We start from the raw sequence: 17094 nt of genomic DNA on the forward strand, positions 1-17094 counted from the left end.
ATACCTGATGGGCTAATCTTGCTTTTGCCCATAGTCCCTGGGTGTTACAAGGTGGCTTGGCCCAAGGACCACTTAGGGTAAGTGTTGGGCCGATAGAGCCCACGTGATGGATTTCAGTGGTGCACTGTCCATAATATTGTATCTTGCCAGGCCTTGTAACAAAGGCTGGGCTGAACCCATGTGGCTGATGTGTAGATCAATGTTTGGGTCCCACACCATACAAGGAAGCCCAACTGGGCAGCAGTTTGGAAGGCTAAGTAAGCACATTAAATTATTGGGCCTAAATCCCATTTCGAACTGGGCTAATTTAAGTAGTTAAATAAGGGGCGAATTTTGGGAATGGATTAGCAGATAGGATAGGGTCTTAACCCTATCCACTCAGAGTCCAGATCTGAATGTGATTCAAATCTGGAAACCTCCTAATGAGATTAGGGGAAGGCTGATCTAATCTATAGATAAGATAAGGGTTTACCCTTATCACTTAAGGGGAATTCTGATCCCAATATGATTTGGATCAGAAACTCCTAATGGGATTAGGAGCAAATCCCTTTAAGCTTATGAAAGGAGGAAGGGGTGGAAGTCTTTAAAAGAAATTCATATTCACATCCTCTTCAGAGCTGATATCACAGAAGAGAGAATTCAGCATCACTGCGCTAAATCTCTCTTGCCACCTCCTTCCTACCACAGCCAGTAGGAGTGATCAAGATTGGATCTTGATATCAGTCCTTTGTGAAAGGGCTGATTGGAAGTAGTGCTCACGTGTCGTCCAGCTGATTCTTGCGAAGGATCTGGTTCTTGTGAAGAACGTTGTTGATTCTGCTCCATCCTTCACTGTGCCATCTTCAGTGGGAGAAGTTTTTGGTTCCTTCCTTGGGTGTGAACACCTCCATTGGGAGGTACTATTTCTCCATATCAGGTATCTCTCTCCTACTACTTTTGTTCAGATCTGGTTTGGTTCTTGGTTCAAGATTGATCCTTGAAAAATATGATTTTTCTAAAATAAGGAATATGATTCCCAGTAGGATGGAGAGAAATTTTTTGAAATATTCCCATTCTATTCTACATGATTTGGACGTCCATACGATGGATATCTCATCCATTCACAATACACAATATACTCAGTTCGCAGATTACAAAGAGAGAAGGATCTACAGTTTGACTCTCCTGTCTTCTGCTCTTTCCTAATCTTGTCACCCCAGTCAGTTCGATCTCCACCAGTGGGAGTGATTGAGAAAGGTTCTTGATATTATCTTTTGGTAGAAAAGGTAATTTGAAGTCGTGCTCACCAGCCCTCCATCACATTCTTGCTAAAGAATTTGGTTCTTGTTGAAGAGCCATCCTGTTGATTCTGCTCCACCTCACACTATGTCATCTTTAGTGGGAGCAGCCTTTGGTTTTCTCCTTGGGCGTTAACACCTTTGTTGGGAGTAACTATTACTCCGTATCAGGTATATCCATCTCCTACCTTTTGGTTTTAGATCTGGCCCGGTTTGGTTTCAAGAATGATCCTTGAAAATGTAGTTTTCTAAAATAGGGAATGTGATTCCAACATGGGAGAGAGAGAAATTTTTGAAATTTCGCCCAACCTTCATATAGGGTTCGGCCATCCATATGATGGATCTCTCATCCCTTCAGGTTAGGGAGGCTTGTCTTAGTTGCCAGGGTGAGACCTGATGTACATGTAGTGTGGGTTTTCTTGAAACCCTGAATCGAACCAAAATTCTAGTATTACCCTGGACCTCGGAGATAGATGGGTAAAACTGGAATGTTACACGTGACCCCTAGACATGATTATGAAACTGCACTAGATGTTGGATTGGGCTGTCTTTGATAGGCCAATCAGTGAGATCCTTAGAGGGGGTCAAAACCTGGGTATGTTGGGACAGTCCGAGAATTCATCTAAGTGGGTGATCATAGTGACAAGATCAGCCCCTTTGTCGGACAAAGTGAATGATCGTGGATGCACTCTCTCTGATCGTGCTCACCAGCCCTCCATCATATTCTTGTTGAAGAATTCGGTTCTTGTTGAAAAGACATCCTGTTGATTCTGCTTCATGTCACACTGTGTCATTATCGGTGTAAGCAGTCTTTGGTTTTCCCCTTGGGCATGAACACCTTCGTTGGGGGTTACTGTTACTCCGTATCAAGTATATCCCTCTCCTCCCTTTTGGTTTCAGATCTGGTCCGGTTTGGTTTCAAGATTGATCATTGAAAATGCAGTTTTCTAAAATTGGAAAAAAGATTCCCACATGGGAGAGAGAAATTTTTTGAAATTTCGCCCAACTTCATGCAAGGTTCAGCCATCCATATGATGGATCTCTCATCCCTTCAAGTTAAACACAACACAACAATCTGCAGAGTTCTTCCTCATTCTTGCCACCCTGACCTAGTTCGATCTCCACTTGTGGGAGTGATCAAGAATTGTTCTTGATATTGCTTCTTGGTAGAAGAAGCAATCTGAAGTCATGCTCACTAGACCTCTACTCCATTTTTGCTGAAGAGTCATCCTACTGATCCTGCTTCACTACACACTATTTCATCTTTAGTGGAAGCAGGTTTTGGTTTTCTCCTTGAGTGTAGACATCTTCATTGGGAGTTATTGCTACTTCGTATCAGGTATATCCCTCTCCTCCCTTTTGGTTTCTGATCTGGTCCGATTTTGGTTCAAGATTGATCATTGAAAATGTTGTTTTCTAAAATAGGGAATGCGATTCCCAAATGGGAGAGAGAGAAAATTTTGAAATTTCGCACTACCTTCCTACAACGTTGGGCTGTCTTTGATATGCCAATCAGTGAGATCCTTAAAGGGGGTCAAAACCTGGGTATGTTGGGATAGTCCGAGAATTCATCTAAGTGGGTGATCATAGTGACAGGATCAACACCTTTGTCGGACAAAGTGAACGATCATGGATGCACTCTCTCTGATGGAAACCTAAACTACCAGTAGTTGATTTCAACCGTTGAAATTTGTTTTGCAAAATATATTTATATAAAGATATCCATATATATATATATATATATATATATTATGGTTTCAAAATGTTTGCATAAGGTTTTAATTCTTGGGATCCATGTGAGTAGAGAGTGCAGCACTACACCTTGCAGTCGAGGGAGAGGTCCTCTCTTGTCGGACAACGTTTGATCATTATGGGCTGAGAGGTTAAGTGTAAGACCATTAAGGGTAATACCTGACGGGCTAATCTTGCGTTTGCCCATAATTCTCTGGTTTTCATAAGGTGGCTGGACCCAAGGATCATTTAGTGTAAATGTTGGGCCCACTAAGAGCCCATGGAGATGGATTCAGGGGTTCACTATCTCCTATAGTAAATTTGGCTAGGCCTTGTAACAACAGCTAGGCTGAACCCATGTGGCTGATGTATAGATCAGGATAGACAACTGGGCAGTAAGTTAAGAGGTTTAGTGAACACATGGACTTAATGGGCCTAAAGCCCATTTGAACTGGCTTAATAAGAATAATTAAATAAGGGTCTGTTCTGGGATTTGGATCAGCTGATAAGATAAGGGATTATCCCTATCCACTCAAAGAGTCATAATCTAAATAAAGATTTGGATCAGGAATGTCCCAATTTGATTAGAAAGGTTGATCTTTATCTGCAGATAAGATAAAGGATTATCCTTATCTCTTAAAGAGAGTTCAGATCCAAATATAATATTTGGATTAGGAAAACCCTAGTGGGATTAGGAGATCCTCTATTTAAGCCTATAAATTGGAAAACAGGGAAGACCTCCAAAGACATTTACAGTTCGCAGATTACAGAGAGAGACAATACATTTTAACTGTTCTTGTCTTCTGCTCTTTTCTTTCCTGCTCTTGCCACCCCTACCCAGTTTGATCTCCACCAGTGGGAGTGATCAAGAAAGGTTATTGATATTGCCTTTTTTATGGACAAGGCAATCTAAAGTCGTGCTCACCAGCCCTCCATCATATTCTTGTTGAAGAATTTGGTTCTTGTTGAAGAGGCATCCTACTGATTCTTCTTCATGTCACATCGTGCCATTTTCGGTGGATGCAGTCTTTGATTTTCTCCTTGGGCGTGAACACCTTCGTTGGGGTTACTGTTACTCTGTATCAGGTATATCCCTCTCCTCCCTTTTGGTTTCAGATATGGTCTGGTCTAGTTTCAAGATTGATCCTTGAAAATGTTGTTTTCTAAAATTGGGAATGCGATTCCGACATGGGAGAGAGAAATTTTTTGAAATTTCGCCCAACCTTCATGCAAGGTTCAGCCCTCCATATGATGGCCCAACAAAACAATCTGCAGAGTTCTTCTCCATTCTTGCCACCCCGACCCAGTTCAATCTCCACTTGTGGGAGTGATCAAGAATTGTTCTTGATATTGCTTCTCGGTAGAAGAAGCAATCTGAAGTCGTGTTCACCAGCCCTCTACTCCATTTTTGTTGAAGAATTCGGTTCTTGCTGAAGAGTCATCCTGCTGATCTTGCTTCACTACACATTGTGTCATCTTTAGTGGAAGCAGGTTTTGGTTTTCTCCTTAGGTGTAAACATCTTCATTGGGAGTTACTGCTACTTCATATCAGGTATATCCCTCTTCTCCGTTTTGGTTTCTAATTTGGTCCGGTTTTGGTTCAAGATTGATCACTGAAAATGTTGTTTTCTAAAATAGAGAATGCGATTCCCAAATGGGAGAGAGAGAAATTTTTGAAATTTTGCCCTACCTTCCTATAGGGTTTGGCAGTCCATGTGATGGATCTCTCATCCCTTCAGTGGTATTAGAGCCAGGTTTAAATCTTGAACTGAATTAAACCATATCTGAATCTATGCAAATGGGCAGAAGGCGTTCTACCTGATTTGTGCAGTTAGCGTTTTTCCTAGGAAATCGATTTCTACTTTTGGGCGATTGATCAAAAATTAAATCTTTTATTTTCTGTAATATATTTAGAACTATTCTATTTATATTTCTTGAAATTTGGGCTTTTTGTATGGTGGATATCAAATTCTTTTATTGGCACGAGAAATCTACGCACTTATTGATTTATTCTATTTCATTCTTGGTCTGTAAATAATTTTTTTAAATGGGATGTATAGGATTTGATTCTGATGTAATATTAATAGAAAAAATTAGGTTTTTCTATATTATTTCATGGAAGATGAAGCTAGTTTGTATGGAGGAGAAAACTTGCACAGATAAGAAATCGGTGACTTGCGAATTGCAGTAATGGAAACTGCAATCTGTGAACTAATTTTTTGTTTTGTAGGGTTGCAGCCTTGCGAACAACCCCCTTTTGTGTTTGTTCACTGATTCTTGAATGTCATTTATCTGCTATTTAATTTTAGTTCAACTTCTTGAATTGAATCATGAATTAAATATCAAATCCTATATCCATTCGAACCAAATAGGACCAAACTGGTTGGACCGAATCTATGGTTCGATGGGGCTTGTTCTCAGCTCTAAAATTTCCTTCATGAGCCGAGGGATTGATGGTTAATTGCAAGATGCAATTTGGCCCACATCTGTAAAACCCAATTTTAATATATTAAAATTACTTTAGCCCAATTCAGCATAAATGCTATATGGGCCAAACTGCTTTTTGTAGTTCAGCCCATATACCTAGATAATATTAATTGGTAATATTATGGAATTAAATGGGCTTCATTTATGGGTTTTACAGTTATTTATTTGATTGGATCAATTATGGATTTTATGCATGTGATGTATGGATTTGTGATGTGCTACATCCATAGACCATATGTATTTGGCCCATGATGATTCGATAGTGGCTTTTTCGCACACCATCGCTGAATGCACATCATTGCCATTGTGTCCTTAAGATCATTGGATGATCTCCCTATATCGTGGACCCTACATCATCTTCCTCCCCAAGAGGAACCATGTGGAACCCTATGTTAGACAGTTTTGTATGCCCTTAGCTCCAATTAGTTTGATGTACTTATGACATTTATTGTAAATTAATAAAGTGCATATTTGATTCATGTTGTGTGGTGTGTTTCTGTGTAATACCCTTAAAACCGGACAGTTATGAGACTTGTGTTGGTTTAGAACATTCATAGCTAGTGGGTCGGTCTAGGGAGACCTATCCTGATAAGGCTGACATTAATGTGTCGCCGAGTTGGTTGGGGTGGACTGTCTCTACCACCAGGGTGAGACCTGAGGTACATGCAGTGTGGGATCAGCTTGAGACCTTGAACTGGACCAGAAGTCCAGTATTGCCCTGGACCTTGGCGATTAGTGGGCAAAATTGGAATGTTATACCTGACCCCTAGACTCGATTATGGTACCACATTAGGTGGCAGATCAGGTCATCTTTGATATGCCAATCAGTGAGACCCTTAGAGGGGGTCAAAACCTAAGTATGTTGAGATGGTTCATGAATCCATCTGAGTGGGTAATCATAGTGACAGGATCAACCCCTTAAGGTAATGATCGAGGAAATGCACTCTCTCTGATGGAAACCAAAATTGCCGGCAGTTGATTTCAATCGTTGAAATTTTGTTTTGCAAAATATATTTATGCGATATAATAAATATTATAGGTTTTCAAAATTGTTTGCAAAAGGTTTTAATCCCTGGGGTCCATGTAAGAGGAGAATGCAGCACTGTACCTTGCAATCGGGGGAGAGGTCCTCCCTTGTCGGGCAATGTTTGACCATTATGGGCTGAGAGGTTAAGTGTAAGGCCATTGAGGGTTAAACCTGATGGGCTAATCTTACATCTGCCCATAGTCCTTGGGTGTTACAAGGTGGTTTGGCCCAATGACCACTTAGTGTAAGTGTTGGGCCCATAGAGTCGATATGATGGGCTCAAGGGTTCACTGGGCTCTCCAGTGAATTCAGCTAGGCCTTGTGATAGAGGCTGGGCTGAACACTTGTGGCTGATGTGTAGATCAACATTTGGGTCCCACGCCATACAAACAAAGTCCAACTAGGCAGAAATTTGGAAGGATAATGGAAAGCCCAATATGAGCTGGGCTAATTAGATTGGCTTGAATGGGGCGAATCTGAGATATGGACCAGCCTTAAAGGATAAGGGAAAGTCCCTATCCACTCAGTAAGAGTCTAGATTGGAATATGATTCAAAACTGGAAACTCCTAATCAAATTAGGAGAGCTGATCATGATCTGCAGATTAGATAAGGACTTTACCTTATCACTTAAGGGGATCAAAACACATTCATCTCAAATACAGATTCAACACATAAGAGAGAAATCAACATACAGTGAGACTGTGCCAATTTCTCCTTGCTGACTCCTTCTTCCCACCGCCGCCATTAGCAGTCCATCTCCACTCACGTGGGAGTCATTAAGAAGCATTCTTGATTTCAGTTCTTTGTGAAAGAATTGAAAAGAAATTGTGCTCACCTATCATCCAGTGGGTTCTTGCGAAGGATCCTATTCTTCTGAAGAACATTGCTGATTCTGCTCTATCCTACACTGCGTCATCTTCAGCGGGAGTAGTCTTTGGTGACTTTTCTAGGCATGAAGAACATCTGGTTCGGTTCTTGATTCAAGATTGATCCTTGAAAATCATTTTTCTAAAATAGGGAATATGATTCCCAATTGTAGGAAGGAAAGAAATTTTTGAAATTCGCCCATTCTATTCTGCTTTATCCGAGCGTTCATTCGATGGATCTTTCCATTCCTTCACCCTAGCCCTTTAGGGCCCATCTAAATCTGACTTTATGAAAGTCAGTGGAAGCCACTTTGGTTTGACCTAAATCAGATCTAGGGGGTTTTTGTTCCCTCCATTAAATATAAGTGCATGTGATAGGGAATTTCTTATGATGAATTCTCTAAAGGCCTTCCATCATTAGTATAAAGGTTGGATACATTGGTGGGTGGAGATGCACCATAAAATTTGGCTATCCATCTGCTAATATAGTTAGTTTAATTGCTTCATGAGATGATAGGGGCATCATAGACCAATGTGGGAGGGGCCTATCCTAAAATGGAAGACTCTCTCATGGTACCTTGGCGTTCATGAACATGATGAGTGAGCACTTACAGGACAAAAAGGTATAACCTAAAATGGTATTAACCTTGTTTGATAGAGGCCAAAGCGAAAGCTCATAAGATGAGTGGATAAGATCCTTCATAGAAGGTGGTGGGGTTTTGCAGTTGAAATAGTTGACTCCATGTAGCCCATGTAGTTTCCCACATTTTCAGAGACAACTATCTCCATCACTGAGATTGGATGAGAGATCCGTTATATGGATGGCCAAACCCTACAGGAAGGTTGGGAAAAAGTTCAAAAATTTCTCTCTCCCATGTGGGAATCACATTCCCTATTTTAGAAAACTGCATTTTCAAGGATCAATCTTGAAACCAAACCAGACCAGATCTGAAACCAAAAGGTAGGAGAGGGTTATACTTGATACGGAGTAATAGTAACTTCCAATGAAGGTGTTCACACCCAAGGAGAAAACCAAAGACTACTCCCACTGAAGATGACACAGTGTGAGTTGGAGCAGAATCAGTAGGATGGCTCTTCAGCAAGAATGTGATGGAGGGCTGGTGAGCACAACTTTAGATTACCTTTTCTACCAAAAGGTAATATCAAGAATCTTTCTTGATCACTCCTATAGGTACAGATCAAACTGACAGGGGTGGCAAGAGCAGGAAAGAGCAGAAGATAGGAGCAGTCAATCTGTAGATTCTTCTCTCTTTGTAATCTGCGAACTGATTGTTGTATATTTGGAGGTTCTCCCTGCTCCTCTATTTATAGCCTTTAAAGAGAGCATCTCTTAATACCATTAGGAGTTTCCTAATCCAAATCTTGTATCTGGATCTGGACTCTCTTTAAGAGATAAGGATAATCCCTTATCTTTTCTGCAGATAAATACAGCCTTCCTAATCAAATTAGGAGTTTCCTTATCCAAATCTTTATTTGGATCTGGACTCTCTTAGTGAATAGGGATAATCACTTATCCTATCTGCTGATCTAAATCCCAGAACCGCACCTTTTTAATTAATCTTATTATGCTAGTTCAAATTGGGCTTTAGGCCCATTAAGTCTATGTGCTCACTTAACCTCCAAACTGTTGCCCAGTTGGCTATGCTTGTATGGCGTGGGACCCAAACATTGATCTACACATCAGCCACATGGGTTCAGCCTAGCCTCTGTTACAAGGCCTGGCTGATTTCACTGTAGGAAACAGTGAACCCCTGAGCCCAACACCATAGGCTCTTAATGGGCCCAACATTTACCCTAAATGGTCCTTGGGTCAAGCCACCTTATAAAAACCCAAAGACTGTGAGCATATGCATGATTAGCCCATCAGGTATTATGCTTAATGGTCTTACACTTAACCTCTCAGCCCATAAGGATCAAACACTTCCAGACAAGAGATGACCTCTCCCTCGGCTGCAAGGTACAGTGCTGCACTCTCTACTCACATGGATCCCGAGAACTAAAACCTTTTGCAAACATTTCTAAACCATAATATATATATGTATATCTCTATATAAATATATTTTGCAAAACAAATTTCGAAGGTTGAAATCAACTACCAGCAATTTAGGTTTCCATCAGAGAGAGTGCATCCCCGATGATTCACTTTGTCCGACAAAGGGTTGATCCTGTCACTATGATCACCCACTCAGATGAATTCTCGGACAGCTCAATCCAACACCTAGTGTAGTATCATAATCGTGTCTAGGGGTCAGGTGTAACATTCTAGTTTTGTCCATCTATCTCCAAAGTCTAGGGCAATACTTGAATTCTGGTCTGGTTCAGGGTTTCAAAAAAAAACCCACACTGCATGTACCTTAGGTCTCACCCAAGCAGCTGAGACAAGCCACCCCAACCAACTTAGTGGCACATCAGTGTCAGCCTTGGCAGGATAAATCTCCCCAGATCTATCAAACGGATGTGAAGATCCTAAACTAACACGAGTCTCATATGTGTCCAGTTTAAGGGTATTACACAGAAACACACCATAATAACATGAATCAAATATGTACTTTATTCATTTACACTAAATGTCATAATGTACATCATTCTGATTGGAGCTAAGGGCATACACTGTCTAATACTTCTATGACAAAACATAGTTCACAAATTTGGGGTGCCAATATGGATACTAACCAATAACAGCCTGTCTATCAAAAACCAAGAGGTCCGCGATCTTCTAGGACAATACGTGGCAAAATTAGGGACGTCGACAACATACTACCCCCAAGGCAATGGCTTGGCAAAGGCTACAAAGAAGACATAACTAAGGATGCTAAGCAAAACAGTATCTCATAACCAGAAAGATTGAGCAGAGAGGTTAATGAAAAAGTAGAAAAAAGAAGACAAGAGTAGAAGTAACCATGCTGAAGTATGTAACGATTGGTTGAATTCGCTAGGGATTTCGGTCCACCTAACCATTCCAATGAATATTAATGGATGATATTATCCGAGACAATTTGTCATTCTATAAGTTGAAGTCTTTCCAATTTTATTTAATATTCTCTCTCGAGATATACTAAAACTACTTCTATCAGGTAACCCCTTGATCTTTCGACTAGAGTTCTCAAGATAGAAGCGCATTAAGTCCGAGGAAAAACTATTATATTTAGATGAATGATGTGTATATACCCCTATATACCATTCAACATACACCATGAATTATGTGGTCAACTATGTGAATTCCCCTCTTGATTCATTAACATATGCCTGATCAATTAAGAGATGGTCACTCCTAATAGCATTAAGCAAGATAATTCATAGGCAATATGGAAATCATGATCTTGAATAAATCAGAATAAAAATATATTCATTGATATGATTAGGCTTTCCATAACCCTAACTACAGATAAATTAGTTCATACTAGCAGAAATAAAACAAATATTAGGAAAGAAAGAACTCATGGTTTCGCCCTTGGAGTTGAGATCTCCTCTTCGCCTTGCTGCCACCTCCTTCTTGCAAACTTCTTGCTTGATAGCTGGATTGCTCCTTTGCTTCTTGATGCCTCTCTAGTCTGCCCCCCATCCCTTTATATAGCTTAAAGGGGAGGGGGTGGTCTCCAACTCCTTGGAGTTTATCTTTCAAAAATAGAAAGTCCTAGTCTAATCCTACTCTTATATCTTTATCTAGTGAACTCAATCTCTTTATCTTTATGGGATTACATCATAAATTTAGATCTGATAGATATAAATATAACCCTAGAAAGTGCACTAGTTATCAAGTAGTATAAAAATATCATTTCCATGAGGATTTAACAAAATATGTATTAGAACTACAACCTTCCCTAATTATTTGGACAATCGAATTTCAGATTTGAGAATAAGAAATGAAAAAAACAGAAATAGGAAAACAAGAGAAGAAGTAACAATGTTGAAGTGTGTAACGATTGGTTGAATTCGCTAGGGCTTTCGGTCCTCCTAACCATTTCAATGAATATTAATGGATGAGATTATCCAAGATAATTTGTCATTCCCATAAACTGAAGTCTTTCTAGTTTTATTTAATATTCTCTCTCGATATATACTAAAACTACTTCTATCAAGTAACCCTTCGATCTCTCGACTAGAGTTCTCGAGACAGAAGCACATTAAGTCCAAGGAAAAACTATTATATTTAGATGATTCATGTGTATATACCCCTATATACCATTCAATTCACACCATGAATTATGTGGTCAACTATGTTAATTCCTCTCTCGATTCATTCACATACGCCTGATCAATTAAGAGATGGACACTCCTAATATCATTAAGCAATATAATTAATAGACAATATGAAAATCACGATATTGAATAAATCAGAATAAAAATATATTCATTGATATGATTAGGCTTTCCACAACCCTAACTACAGATAAATTAGTTCATACTAGCAGAAATAAAACAAACAAGAGGAAAGAAAGAACTCATGGTTTCGCCCTTGGAGTTGAGATCTCCTCTTCTCCTTTCCTCCACCTCCTTCTTGCAGACTTCTTGCTTGATAGCTGGATTGCACCTTTGCTTCTTGATGCCTCTCTAGTCTGCCCCCATCCCTTTATATAACTTTAAGGGGAGGGGGTGGTCTCCAACTCCTTCTCGGAGTTTATCTTTCAAAAATAGATAGTCCTTGTCTAATCCTACTCTTATCTCTTTATCTAGTGAACTCAATCTCTTTATCTTTCTAGGATTACATCACAAATTTAAATATGGTAGGACTCTTCTCAGTTTCTTGTTCTCGGATTCGTATTAGACCTCCTCTACAAATTGGGTTGTTGTCAGGCTTTTCTACAAGTTGGGCTTCAGCTACGGATTGGGCCTTCCTACAAATTTGCCCCAATTTCAAGGCTGGGTTTGACTTTGATGCAGGCCGAATCTGTGAATGCCCAAAATATGAAAGTTGTGGTTTTTTCTCATTTCTATCCATTGGGTCTTGAATCATCCCAATATGAGTTTGGATACGCGAGATAGGCCCAGATTACTGAATGGTGCCAAAACTATGAAAAATCATCCGATTTGCCTTTCTTTGCTCTTGATGTCTTCTTTCATGCCCTGAACCGAAATACAAGAAATATGAGTCCAATTAAGTACTAATTAAGTATGCAAGACAAAATATTTAGGGATAAAAATGTGATAAATTCTACTCTCATCAAATCCCCCCACACTTAAACCTTGCCCATCCTTGGGCAAGACAAAACTCAAAACAAAATTAAAACAGGAACAAGATGACTAAATTTTTTTTTTGTGGATCTTTCTCAACAGGGTATTTGTTTTTTCGCATGCCTTGATCTAGTATTAATGATCCTTCCATTCGCCCACTTCTTCTTCCATCTTAACTTGTCAAAGAATAATCTTTAATCACCAATCCTCATGCTCCCAAGTCGAATCAACAATCAAGGGGAGCAAGCATTTCATTGCATGAACATTTTAGGACTAAAGTAAGCATTCATTGCTTTAATAGATTCAACTACTAACTACCCTTAAAAAAAAAACAATTTATGTTATCTTGCTTATGCATCACATCTCCACCACTTATCATGAGTTCAATGCATCAAAAGGTGAAACGGGGCTGTGGTTCTAGGGGTGAGTGCATTTTATGCTCCATCTCACACTAGCTCTTTTTCTCTCGGTGTGAGTGCATTTTATGCTCCATCTCACATTAGTTCTCTTTTTTTTTTTGGATATCATCACCATTGTCAACCCAATTCATGAACTCATTATCGTAGTCTCAACATGTCTAGAAAAACAAGTTCTATAATAATCAAATAGGGGTTGCAATGAGATGCCTTCTATAGCCAAAAATTTCAGCTATGAGTTCAATGCATCAAAAGATGAAACGGGGCTTGTGGTTCTAGGGGTGAATGCATTTTATGCTCCATCTCACACTAGCTCTTTTTCTCTCGGTGTGAGTGCATTTTATGCTCCATCTCACATTAGTTCTCTTTTTTTTTTTGGATATCATCACCATTGTCAACCCAATTCATGAACTCATTATTGTAGTCTCAACATGTCTAGCAAAACAAGTTTTAGAATAATCAAATAAGGGTTGCAATGAGATGCCTTCTATAGCCAAAAATTTCAGCTAGTCTTGCTTGCATCCTTTCCTGTCTATTCTACCTAAGCACACAATTCATGATAGTTTGAAATTATTCAAAAACAAGTCTCTAGGGAACAGAAATTTCAAAGGGAAAGGTTAAAAAGTTATGATCGAAGCATGCCACAAAAAAAATTATCAAATCCCTTCCCCCCCACACTTAAAGTATACATTGTCCTCAATGTATAGGAATATGCGTAAAAAGAGAGAAAGATTTAAGGGTACTTCCCTAAATGCCTTTTTGAGATCCTACAGATGTGAGATATGATTAAAAAGAAACACACTCATAAATAACAAACAAAAAATGATAACTGAACAAAACAAACAAAAACTGAACTCGATGGGTTGCCTCCCACAAGCACTCCTTTTAAGTCGTGAGCTTGACTTTCACCTTTTTTTTCATGGCGGTTTCAAGGAGAGAATGCATCCATGGTGGATGGGTTGCTCTCCTTCAATATAATGCTTTAAACGCTACCCATTTACCTTGAATGTGTTTCCCTTACCATTATGCAGTTCAATCGCTCCATGAGGGAATGCCTTAGCCACTACAAAGGGTCCACTCCACCTGGTTTTTAACTTCCAATGTTTCTCCCTCTCATCCTTCATGGGTGGGTTTAATCCTGGAATAGGGGCCTACCCAATAGATGAGAGGAGTTTTGTGTGAGATGGAGGTAAACTAATAAAAGATGCATTATGAGTTGTAACTTCAAAAGAGTCTAGCTTAGAAGTCAAATTTTGTAGTTCTGATTTCAGTACAAACTTCTACTCTGCTTGTTGCAATTGATTAGGACTATTGTCAAGTGCAACTTTCAGCGTGTCTTCTGATTGTGATGTATCTACTTCAGCTGCCCAAACATCAATGCAATCAATTTCATATATTTCATGTTCAATTGTGTTGGGACATTTCATGGTTTAAATACATTAAACACCACTTCTTCACCATTGATTCTAAGAGTAAGCAGACTTTCTTTCACATCAATTAAAGCATTACCCATAGCAAGAAAGGATCTTCCTAGAATCAACGGCATTGTCCTATCTTCCTCCATATCCAATACAATGAAATCAGCAGGAATGATGAAATTACCCACTTTGACTAAAACATCTTCTACTATTCCCCTAGGATATTTAATGCTTCGATCAGCTAGTTGCAGGGTAATAGTTGTAAATGTTAGTTCATGCAGTCCAAGTTTTTCAAAAATAGAATAAGGCATTAAATTTATATTAGCACCTAAATTGCATAAAGTTTTTTCAAATTTGGTATTCCCTATGGTGCAAGGTATAGAAAAACTCCCTATATCCTTAAGCTTTTGGGGCAATTTCTTTTGAAGAATGGCTGAGCACTCTTTGTTTAACTTCACCATCTCACAGTCCTCCCATTTCCTTTCGTTCAACATCACCTCCTTCAAGAATTTGGCATATTTTGGCATCTATGACAATACGTCAAGAAGGGCGAGGTTAATATGTATTTTTCTAAATACACCTAAAAACTTCTCAAATTGTCTATCCAAGTTAGCTTTCAAAATTCTTTCAGGGTAGGGGATAGGGAGTTTAATAGCATCTAAATTCAGTTTAGGTGTACTCCCTTCAATCTCCTTTTGCAAATCGGCTACATCAGCTCCCTTGTCATCCTTTTGGGTTTTTCCAACTGTCTTCCCACTTCTTAAAGCTATGGCATTTACTTGCTCTTTGGGATTCTTCTCCGTGTTGCTGGGTAGCCGTCCCTCTTTTCTTTTTGATAACAGATTTACAATCTGCCCCATTTGAACTTCTAAGTTCTTGATCGATGCTTCCTATTTTTGGAATTTTACTTCAGTAGAATTGATGAACTTAGAAATCATCTCTTCCAAATTACTCTTTTTTTCTTGTGGGGGTGGCTGTTGTTGGAATCCCATGGGTGCCTTTTGCTAATTGTTGCTCCATGAAAAGTTTGGATGATTCCTCCACCCTGGGTTGTATGTGTTTGAGTAGGGATTGAAATTCGACCTGCCAGCATGAGAGATAAAATTAGCATTCTCATGTGAAGTAAAAGGACTACTTAATGGACAATCAGAATTAATATGTCCTATTTGACCACAAAAATCACATTGGATGCAAGAAAATATATTAATTGTTGCAGCATTAAAAGTATCAAGTTTTTTGTTCAGATTAGAGAGTTGAGCAGATATGGCAGCAAGGGAATCGATGTGGTGTACTCCCCTCTTATTGGTTTGGTCACTGCTCCACTGGTAGTTGTTTGACACCATCTCCTCCACTAGGTCATAGGCTTCCTCTGGAGCTTTTCTCATGATTGTGCCAGATGTGGCTGCATCAATAATAGATCGATTAGAGGGGCTAATACTATTATAAAAAGTCTGAATTTAACGCCAAGTTGGTATCCCATGGTGAGGACACTTCCTAAGCATCTCCTTGAATCGTTCTTATGCTTCATACAAAGATTCCCTCTCAAATTGAGCAAAAGTAGTGATATCATTAATTAGTTTTGTTGTTTTAGAGGGTGGGAAATACTTAGTCAAAAATTTTTGGGTTAGATTATTCCAAGTGGTGATACTTCCTGCAGGGAGTGAGTTAAACCAATCTTTAGCTCCATCATGCAATGAAAACGGAAATAATCTAAGCCTAATAGCATCATCACTAACTCCATTATGTTTAAATGTATCACATATTTCTAGGAAATTAACAATGTGTGCATTAAAGTCATCACTTGGCAACCCACTAAACTAAATGCTTGTCTGAATCATCTGGATGATTGCAAGCTTGATTTCAAAGTTATTAGCATGAATTGTGGGCTTGCAAATACTGGAAGTCGCCCCATCAATGGTTGGACAGGCGTAGTCCAAGAGGGTGCGATTTTCTTCTACCATCAATTCTTCAATCTCTATTATTGGTTCGCCAATATCAACCTCCTCTCTTGTTCTACCTCTGTTGGCTCTTTGCAACAAGCGAAGGGTCCTCTCTATTTCAAGATCGAATTCTGCTAGTCCCTCTCTTCTAGTGCGTGTCATGCACTAGTAAATCTGAACAAAGCAAGAATTTGTACAAACTAAAAAAAAGGAAAACAAAATAAAATAATAAAAACATAAATAAAAATCCAAATTAATCAAGGTTAACAAGTTCTAATATTATTTTAGGATTAAATCCCCGGCAACGGCACCAAAAACTTGATAGATATGATTATAACCCTAACAAGTGCACTAGTTATCAAGTAGTATGAAAATATCGTTCCTACGAGGATTTAACAAAATAAGTATTAGAACTACAGCCTTCCTTAATTATTTGGACAATCGAATTTCAGATTGAGAATAAGAACTAATGAAAAAACAAAAATAGGAAAACAAGAGCAGAAGTAACAATGCTGAAGTATGTAACGATTGGTTGAATTCACTAGGGCTTTTGGTCCACCTAACCATTCCAATGAATATTAATGAATGAGATTATCCATGATAATTTGTCATTCCCATAAGCTGAAGTCTTTCCAGTTTTATTTAATATTCTCTCTCGAGATATACTAAAACTACTTCTGTCCAGTAACCCTCGATCTCTCAACTAGAGTTCTCAAGACAGAAGCACATTAAGTCCAA

The 17094-nt window shown here is 39.0% G+C and overlaps 1 non-coding gene across 1 annotated transcript; it reads left to right on the top strand.

The window, feature by feature from the left end:
- Positions 1-15889: 15889 nt before the first annotated feature.
- On the top strand, positions 15890-15996 carry LOC148874234 (small nucleolar RNA R71). Its single transcript, XR_016106089.1, has one exon. It is a non-coding gene; the product is annotated as a small nucleolar RNA R71 (small nucleolar RNA).
- Positions 15997-17094: the final 1098 nt, after the last annotated feature.

This window comes from Nelumbo lutea, chromosome 1, assembly GCF_056320005.1.
Source record: "Nelumbo lutea isolate HS-2025 chromosome 1, American lotus-T2T, whole genome shotgun sequence".
Classification (NCBI taxonomy): Eukaryota; Viridiplantae; Streptophyta; class Magnoliopsida; order Proteales; family Nelumbonaceae; genus Nelumbo; species Nelumbo lutea.